This window comes from Poecilia latipinna, unplaced genomic scaffold (assembly GCF_001443285.1).
Source record: "Poecilia latipinna isolate Pla-1442-1.1 unplaced genomic scaffold, P_latipinna-1.0 Scaffold2253, whole genome shotgun sequence".
Classification (NCBI taxonomy): Eukaryota; Metazoa; Chordata; class Actinopteri; order Cyprinodontiformes; family Poeciliidae; genus Poecilia; species Poecilia latipinna.
Genome location: NW_015114869.1, coordinates 33,965 through 44,590, shown reverse-complemented (window position 1 = coordinate 44,590; position 10,626 = coordinate 33,965).

The window sequence follows — 10,626 nt, the reverse complement described above, 5'->3', positions numbered from 1 at the left end:
GCGCTAGATCTGCCCCCTTTTTTTTTTTTTTTTTTTTGGTAGTTGCAACTGCTTTAAGTTAGCTTGGTCTTTGTTTGTTCAGTTTAGTTATTTTGATTTTGCTCCAGTTAAGTATGAGTTAGAAGCCTGTGTTTGGGAGGCTGTGGGCTCCCTGCAGCCTCCCCTTTGTATGTGTGTTTTTCTTTGCATTGTTTTCCTTTTGTGGTTTATTTTGAGTTTACTTTGAATTGACTTGTTTGGACTTTTGTAATTTTAATTTGCACTTGGCATTCTTGAGTTTGTTAATCCTTTTTGTTTTGCATTAATTGGGTTAAATTGTATTGTTTTGTGAAACTTTATTTTGTAATAAATCATTTTTACTTTACACTTTTGCTCCAGACACATTTTATGTTACTGCCCCTGGACCCCTAGACCTTGGGGGCGTAACACCTCCATCTCCAAATTTCATTTTGCTGTTAATTTAGTGCAGTAAACCACAGAAACGATAAAATAACACATAAAAACCAGTCACCAGTTCAAAACCACTCATATTCTTTTTTTTTTTTAAGCTCCGTGTCATCTACGCTACACACAGAACCGTTATAACAACTAATTAACAACAATCTACTAGCTGACAGTGCAGAGATTATGTTCAAGTATATCAGGATCCAACACCAAAAGAAAAAAAAAACATGCACGCATTTCCCACAGTAATAGCAGAACATTTAGTCAGTCCTTTACAGTGTTATGTTTTTAGGCTTGATGTTTATTTTGTGATTCTTAAGAAGTGATCAGCTGAACACAGTGGTGGCTCACACTTCTTCTACTGTTGGTGACAGTCATCCTAACATGGAATTCTGCAGCACATCTACTGTTAAAGTTGACATAGTCAAGCTAGTTTAACTGACCTACTTCCCTCTCATTTGTTTTACTTCAAACTTTAGACTGATCTGTGAAATGTGATTTGTAGTTGTCATAGTGCTGACAATCAAACACTGCAACCCTTTTTCTTTTACATTAGGCCCAATTTCAAGATGTTGAATTATGAAGTCAAATTTCTTTTAAGTCATATTTGACATGTAGAGCATTTTTATAACATGTGTAACATAGTTACCTGATATAAAATCGCATTGAGGCTGGAAAATCCACAATACTGTCTCTTTATATGGTTCTTGTGCAACACTAAAAAATTTGAACTTTGCAACTAAACCTAATTTGCAGTGCAGATTAAATAATTTAGGTCTATCTACATTCATCTGGATGGATAGTTGGATGGATGAACAGATGGATATATTATTTATGACTGAGTAGAGATTGAACTTTGAAACAAATACATAATGTTTATTTGTTAACTCTGGAAAAAAAAAAAGAATAATGCATTTCTTTTTGCCAGCGCGTCCTGAGGTCTAATCCATGATGCTCAGTATGGAAATAATATTTCAAGGACATTTGGGTGCTGCCTGAGGGGCTTCATTTCAGTGGCTATTTGGTTTCCACCATCTGCATCTAATCGATACTTTCAGAGCATCAGCAGCTCTTCTTGCTGTGTGGAAGGACCACAACTTTTCAAGAAGTCCAGCGCCAGAGTGATACTTCCCATCTTCTCTTTCTTCTCCTCCATTTCTCAAGGACAGGACAGTTGGGAGCTGATACCATGCTGCAACCTGATCTATATTCTGGACAGACGGTGTACTATATAAAGCCTCTGTTGAGCATACCTGCCCCACTTTTCTCTAAAACCTCCTGAAGCTTCCACTACAAGTGAGCATCAGATAAAGCTGGCTGTTGAGAGGTGAAAGGCTGTGCACAAACAGCTTTCTACTCCCAACATCTCCTTAGTCATTCAAAGACTGTTTTCACAGTTTTTGTCGCTCTGCTACTTTATCTTCTCAACTGACACAGCAATTCATTTTCTGGTACTGGTCCTGTTTTATAAAATCATCTTTAGAACCATCAACATACTGAGACTATGCTCTTTATTTTCAATATAATGTTCTGGTTTTAAACAGGAATTTCTATTTCCTTCATTTTAGATACATCCACTCTCTGTTGTAAATTCCAGTATTGTTAAAATTGATTTCAAACTGCTCTCAACAGATGGATTCCCCACTGGGAAATTGGGAGCGACTCCAGCTAACCCCAGTGACGATTTGTGACCCATATGACCACTCCTCACATCAACAACAGTAAACTGTTGAGGATCTGCGTTTATTTTACAAGACTCATGCCTAAGACTGCATCTAAAATAAATGCTACATGTAGCGCCTTCAAGTCCAATTTGAACAAATTAAAAAGTGTTTGCTTGTGGTAAGTAAGGCTTAAGCTTTAAGGGAAGGCAATTTTATTTATGTAGCACATTTTCAGCAACAAGGCAATACAAAGTGCTTAAGTGATGTAAGAGGAACTGTAGTCAACGTGAAGTTATCGCTGTTACCCTGGATGTGACATCAAACCCAGACTGCAACAGATCCTAGTTACCACGGTCACTGATGACGGTTGGTAAACAGTTTTCCTGCAATAATATACTGTTTCTCTACCAACATTACAGATGCAGCAAGCCAGCAAGCATGAGCAGTGTATACATGAGCTGATTGACAGTGCAAAGACTTTTCTCCTGCCTCAGTGTCTGTTTCTGACCAGGAATGCTGTATCTGCAGATGGCAATAGAACCACAGAGAGGAGGCAAAGGAGCTTAATTTTTTCAAAGATTATCTTTCTCATGGTTTATTATGACATGACAGTTTTAGTAAACTATGTAAAAAGAAAAATAAACTGATTTTAATCAGAGTTTTTATGTCCAAATGGGTGAGATTGTGGCGCAGGAAGAGATGCAGCCTTTAAGCATGCCATTTGTTGTTTTGCACATTTTTCTCAGTAGACATTTTATAGTTACTGGACATCAGTCAGCATCAGTAAGGGCCATATATTGGGTCAAATATCTACCCATGTCTTAAAGAGGCAGTATGTACTTTCTACATTACCTTCAGTTGTTCTAAAAACTATATTTCAAAAATGACTTGAATGAAATTTAATGTCTTGTGTCTCAATTTCTCAAGTTTTACACATTTTCAATGGAATCCTGCTGTTTTGATTTTCTCATTCATTGCCATTAGTTTCATTTGCGCTATCTGTTCATTTCTTTGTCTGGTGAGTGTTTCTGTGTTGAGGTTTTTCTTAGTCTTACAGTTCTTGGGTATTTGGATTTGTTTTCTTAGATTACTGCAGGGTTTGTTTCTCCTTTTGGTTCCAAGTCCTCAATTCAGTAATCAAGCCAATTGTACCCACCTGTGTTTCCCAGCCTTGTTTATTCCACTCACCTGTTTCACCAGCTTTTGAAATTTCTATGTATTCTCAGTTCCTAGTTTCTATTTAAGTTTTTGCTTTTTTGAGAAAATAAATCAAATTAATGCCACACTTCAACAGATGTCTGTGGTTTGGCTCTCAAAGACCCAACATGTCAGCCCCTTTGAAATGTAGGGTCCATTCACTGAGTTAAAGAAGAATAACACTAAAATGGTGTCAAAATAAGTCATTACCATGATTGGCTGCACCTCTCCTATATAAGCTCCTCTGCTATTGGAGCATTCCGTTTGCTGCTCTGTTGCTTATGAAAGCTAAGTGCCCACCATGTAATCCTGTTGGAGATTGGAGTGTGATTCATGATCTTTAGTGGATGACATCGTTTTTTATTCTTCCTTCATTTTTCATGTCACTGTCCTCTGAGTGCAACACTGAAATAGCCTTACACTCCAAGACTTCACTAATGCGCTGTGTGAAATCGCATTGTGTTCAATAAATTACTCTTACTGCTTGTCTGAGAGTAAGACTGGAAATCCAACAGAAGTATTTGTAGAGCACTTACAATGTATAGCTGTATGTTTGTTCAAGACAAGCTAACGTAGTAAATTATGCTTCTCAGTAAAGGTTGGTTGACTTGGTAAGAAACATTAGAAACCTGAAATTAAAAAAAGGAAAGAACTTTCCTATTCTTGATCAAACTGAGGTTTTCCCAAAAAACCCAAAATAAAATCCAATGCATACAGTAATATATAAATTCAAATCTGTACTTCAATGTCAAATCCAGAATCAATAATATGCTCAAATATAACAAATGCAGAGAAAATACTTAAATTTTACCAACTCATTCCTCAAAACTTAATTACTCTCCTTCTGTTGACTTGATATTCTACCCATAATTTTCTTCATATTTCTGCCAATAATTGCATCTGATCTGATTCTAGTAGTAAACTCGTCCATCTTGTTGGGTGTTTTCCCCATAGGCTATAAAAACAGTTGTCAAAGAAAACAAATCACTACTGTAGAATTAGAGGCCAATCTCCAACCTTTTTTCAAAATTATTGTGTGGATATCCCATAACTTTCCCAAGCTGAAAAGAAAAAAAAACACAATAATTTATTATCTTTGTACCTAAAAACAAACTCTGGATGCAATGATAGAACATCCAAAAACACAAGAAGACAATGACAGTCAGCCTTCTGTCACCTGAAGAACATTTCTAGCACTAGAACTAATATACCAGCAAGATCAAGAGAAACTCATACATGTGTGTGTCTTCAGTCCCATTGATTATTGCAACAGTGTCTTCACAGGTCTACCTAAAAAATCCTGCTGCACCAAGATCCACTCAAGGAAACTGAACTTTCTTTTCACTTAACTTTAAATGCAAACAAAACGGAGTGGCACCAGATTTTAAAGTTTGTAGGATTTCCTTTTTTATTTTAGCAAAAGACCAACAGTAATTTCTTCTGCTAGCGCTAGACTCACATTGTTTTTTTTTGGTTGTATTTACCCACAATGCCCTGCGCTGTAGTCTGTTTCATACTTTTGAAGTGGTCTCTGGTGCACTTGGCATTCATTTGCATTCAAATCACCCTTCAACCAAACTGAGATCTGTGTTTGTAGGCAGAGCTGTGTTTGGTGTTTTTGGTCCACATCTCAGTTCAGTTGCACATGGATACATCCTGAAATGAACCAAATGAACTAGACAAACGAGCCAGAGTTTGATTAAAGTGGACTCAACAGGCCTTGTATGAATTGGACTGAATTTCAGCAACACATTGTGAGGAGCCTCTGGAAGGATATTCCTGATGAAAACACAAAATGAAGTGAAACTTCTACATTTAAAGGAAGGTAAACGGAGCCAAACGACTCCTTTTGTTTAGAAGGTGATCCAGTTGCACAGACGATTTACCAAACAGCAGCTACTTAATGAAAGACTGGCCCAACCATGTTTAAGCAAGTTTGTTGACCTACTTTGTTCAATTTTCTTTCAATTTCTGCTTTAGTTTCAAAGGAATTCACACTGAATTTCACTTCCACTTCTAAACGTCCTGTTTGCTTTAGCTGCTTAGCTGCTGCTCCTGACTTGCTGTCCCAGCCTGCGACTAATGGGATTTTAGACAGTTGGTGGGGAATTGCTTTGGATTTCAGTTCCATAGGTGGTCGATTGCTAATATAACCGTACAGCTTGGTTGTCCAGTGAAGCTCACGTTGATTGTTACTTAATAAAAAAACAGTTGAGAAGCAAGTCACAGGAGCTGCGACAGCATTGTTCATCTGAAACATCCAATTTGCCCTGGATTCATCCTAATGCAGCAGTCCTTGTAGCTCTGGATTAGAGGGTTAGCTGCAAGACACCTGCGAGTCTCAGAACACATTGATTGATTCAGGATTTCAGGAGACAAATCCAGCTCGTTGGCAAGCTTTCACAACTTCCCAGTTTTATCTGTGGCCTTTCTAAGCAGAATGCAGTACAGAGGAATCAATGTGGCTACTAAAGCCTTTAGCTGGATGTCAATGGAACACAGCTGACAAAACTTGCACGTAGAGGAAGTGGTGTTAATGATAAAATTATGAACCAATAGTGGCAAAGATCAGAAGCTTCAGGTTCTTCCAAAAAAACATGCCTACAACCTTGAACTTCTCCATTATGTTAAAGCCAATAATTTGAATATATTTTGTAGGATTACATCTAACAAAGTGCATAATGGAGAAGTGGAATGAAAAGCATTCATGGCTTCCAGAAAAGTGTGGAGTGTGTTGGTATGCCGCCCCAGTTTACTTTGCTACCCTCAAGAGTGGCGACAAGAAATTGTTTTTCAGTTTATCAAGATCCATGCAGGGAGCATCACCATCTGATTAATATTATTCTCATTCACTGCAAAAACACAAAATCTTACCAAGTATTTTTGGTCTAGTTTTAATAATACCAAACTAACTCACAAGTAACTTTTCAGCAAGATAAAACTGTTTTAGTACTAGTTATAAGTGAAATAATCTGCCAGTGGAACTAATTTTTTCATCAGTATTCATGAATTATTGACTTGGAACAAGCTTCTACATCTTGCTGAAAAGTTACTTGTAAGATTTTGTCTTATTTCAAGTTTACTAAGATGTTTGCCAAAAAAACGAGACCAAGTACTTACTAGTATAATTTTTTGTTTTTAAAATATAAAAACACAAACTTGTTCATTATATAATTATTTCTTTATTTTTGACTAGCTGTACAAACCCGTTTCCCCCAAGCACAGGAAGTCCCGCCCACCAAGTCCAGAAGACAGAAGCGATTTAAGATCTTTTTTGTCCAAGTAGCAGCTCATCTCTCTTCAGTCACAAACATAATCTATTAAGAGACTGAGAAATGTTTTACACTTTTATCAGCACATATTCATCTTTTATTTCATGGTTTCTATTTTATTTTTGAATAACTTTGGCTATGTTACATGAATTTCACACGAGACAAAAGGATTGTAAACAGTTATTACAATTTATTGGAATAACTTTTTTTTTTGCAATATCAGAGATATTATCAGAACAGATGATGAGCTTTCTGCATGATGATTTTTCCTTTCCCTTCTGTTGCTTGAAAATGACCACTAACTTGTTTCAGCTTTTAAATGAATCTCCATAGAGCAAACAGTTTTGGTTTTGCACAACGAGGATTTGGTCTGGATATGATTTACATACATATTAACAGGGTTTCTTCTAAATGCTTGGATAGAAACGGACGCTTTATGCTTGGGACAAACTTCGTTTGGAGTAAAATCACCATGAGAGAAAACTAGGAACGTTTTCTGTTATTGGAGGCTTTGGGAACAGGAGTCGTTCTGAGTTAGTGATGTACCTGAATGCAGGTGTGATGGACTTCAAGCTGTTCTGCAGTAACTAATAGGAAAATTTGACTGCAGTAGCCACCACTACTAAGGAGCACAGCATGAAAACAGTTTTAGGCCAAATATTAGAGAATTAAACAAATTTAAACAAAAATGTCACAATCTGCACAGTAACAAAAGATAAGACCTTAAGGACCAATTTATGCAGTGTATCTGTGGGTGTTAGCTACTCTTTAAGGAATGTTTTCTGTCTCAATTTAAGACATAAAACATAATCACAACCAAAAGATATTCATGAGTTCAGGTGGCCCAGTTAAAGGCCAAAACAAACAGAAAAAGTTAGTTTGTAAAGAATGGACAAAGTGTCAGTCTGTAGATGTTTAAAGCTCTGATGGTCTGATGGACTCCAACCCAGGTATCTCATTTTGCTTTATAGAAATTCTTTGCTGGTCCAAACATAATGATAAAGACTATAATCAGATGATTATTTCCCTATACACATAAATATAATTACATTACACTTTATTTTTTTTAAATGTGCAACCTTTTAGATCCAAGTAATGCATCAAAAAGATGTAAACCGTTAGCCATGCCTGAACTATATATACTTTTTCAAATCCAAAGGAAAAATAAAATTCACATCTCAAGCTAATATGATGTAGTTCTGGTGTTTCACACAGTCAGTGCAAAACTGCATCTGCTTCAGAAAGCTGACCATCTGCACCGTTTCTCTCTCCTTGTTTAAAGCGATGAGCTGCTGAGTCACCGTCACTTTGCTTCATAACTTGACGCATGTTCCTGGAGCTGATTGAGATTGAACTCATTGCTCTTCCCAACTGAGCAGCTCTCTGCTCACCTCGTGGTCCACAGCTAAATGCTACATGTTTGCAATTTTCAGTGACGTAAATTACGAGTCGATCAATGAATGAGGTCAGCTGACAGTGAAATGGTTTTAGTGCCGTACCTGGCTCAGTCCTGTTAGCTCTGAAGTAGATGTGAAAATCTGAGAATACTCAGACAGTCGCACTGAATTTGCTAATCCAATAAAGAATCTGTCCTCTACCAGGCCGGTGAGAGGCGGTCTAGTGGAAAAGCACCTGTAGACTTTTACGTCACAACATGACTTCTATTGTGTTTCTACAAAATTGTTGTTGGGACCCTCTGTTCATGTTGTCAGTGCCTGAAAGATCTAAATGTTCACAAACAGTAAATTGATGTTACAACTTCATATTAAAGGGGTCAGACGTTAGACACTGGAAAACATTTCATTTTCACCAGATAGTAGCAGGTCGGATCCTGATCAGACAAAGCCAAGATAACTCCAGGCTGCTTGTAACACACATTAACCCAAGAAAACTAAAGGGAACAATGTAACAGCATCATTTAACACAAGAAACCTGCAATTTGCTTTTGTTTCACTGCAATGAAAAACTATGAAGCACTGATATACATATGATGATCTTCCACAATGCAGAGCTCCAAAGCTTGGATTATGATATTCACAGGCAGAGAGTGACTGCAAATCCTTCCAAGATGGAATACTTAAGCAGCAAATAAGCTGTTTGATGATAAACTCAAGATTCAAAGTGGAATTCTTTAATGTGCATGAAATTTAAAATAAATCAATAACATGTGCTGATCTATTAAGGGAGGCCTTTAATACAAGATGCTTGTTGGCCTTGGAAGGTTTGCCAAAGAAAATATTTCTATTTTTGTACTCATGGAATGGGATTTCATGTTTAAGGGACATTCCTTCCAAAACAAAAAATAAAACTTTCAAAAATCCTTCAGTTCTGTACATATACACATATATAAAACAAGTTTTATGTATGTTATGTTATTCTCTCATCAAAATCATACCTAAAGAGTTTCTTTGTTTCTTTCATGCATGTTTGTGAAATTGTTTAATCTTCCATGTCAACCATTCAGCTTCCACCTCACAGAACACCCGTCTCCTCCTGCATCCCCACTCAGCTCCTTCAGACTAGCCAGCCCCAATTAGCAAACTGTGGAAATGCAAATGAGCTCTTTATATAAGCTACTGTTGAGTGAAACTTTGGTACAAACTTTGTTAAATAGAGGAGCCCTGTTGTAATTGGTTCCTGGAGGTGGAGTTTCAGAAGGAGCAGGCGGTTTTAAAGACACAGAGGCTCAATTTCAAGGTATTAAATTAAAAGTGTTTGAGTTGTTCAGCTTTCACTAATGAGTACATCAGAATTTCTACTTGACTGAGAACAACATTTTTTTCTTTGCGTCTGCTCTGCCACTGCAGAACCTTTCTGTTGCTTTCTAGAGTTTCTATTACAATGTGTGCAAAACTTTGTCAATATCCCAACTATACTAAAATCACACATTGATAAGTTTGTTCATGCGATGAGTCATTATAAAACCGTCATCTTTCTTCCACTTCCTGTCGTCTTTTGTCTTTTCTGCCAGTAATAACCTCCAGTTGTTGATCACATGATCTGTGTAATGTGGAAAAAAACACCTCATCTGAGTGCAATACCTTTTCATCAAAGAATTTCAGGTTTCCAAAATTTTCCATGTCTCTATATTGAGCAAATTCAATGTCGTAATTCCAATTTGCACAATTTGATGCTCACTGGAAATGCAGCTTTGATGTCTGTTTTGGGTGGATTCAGATAAACATTTTAATGTTGCTACAGCAGAGTTTTGCTAGCTTCCTTCAGCTCCACTGGGACTTCTAAAGAATTGGCTGCTGGTTCTCCACGTGGCAGAACCACAGATGTTGAGCTGAGATCTTTCTGAAAGTTCATCAGCGCTTAATGACTGCACAAATATTTAAAAGTTACCCAGTGAAGTGAAGAACCCTCCTGCTGATGGAAACACCTGAGCAGTTTCATTGCTTGCAGCTAGTCAGAGTTCTGTTAATGAGGGCATAAAGCAGTGTGGCAGCAGAGCTGTGTGCTCCCCAGGGGAGAATAAAATTACACAGCGACAAATGGCACACTGAGATTTTTCATGTTAAAATGACAGAAGCATGGTAGAAGACATTTGAACTGCTGGCTGCTTGTAAGGCTGAGTGTTTTCTTTGCAGTGTTCAGGACTCATGGGTTACACTTCTCTGTTTTCTTAAACTATTGAAAATTCAAATCAGAAATAATCAGCACATGACACACAAAGACATAATGACATACCAACTTTAATAATATTTAATAAAATATATCTTGAAATATATCTTGAAATACATACACTCATACACACAGTAGTAAAAACCTTTTAAAATCACTCAACTTGATAGTTTCTAAGTAATATATATGGGCTGAATGAACCTAGTAGAGACCTGCAGGCATGACTGCAATGAAAGGCAGTTCTGCTAAGTTTGGACTCAGTTGGATACCAACTCGAGGTGGAAACCTTGGCTCATTTTTATGCATTTAGGTTCTCAGTCTTGAGACTCAAAGAGCCTCCTGGCCGTGTTTTTTTTTTTTTTTTTTTTTTTTTTTTCCTTTTTTTTTTTATCACCACAAAAAAAGCAAGTTTACCCCCTGGC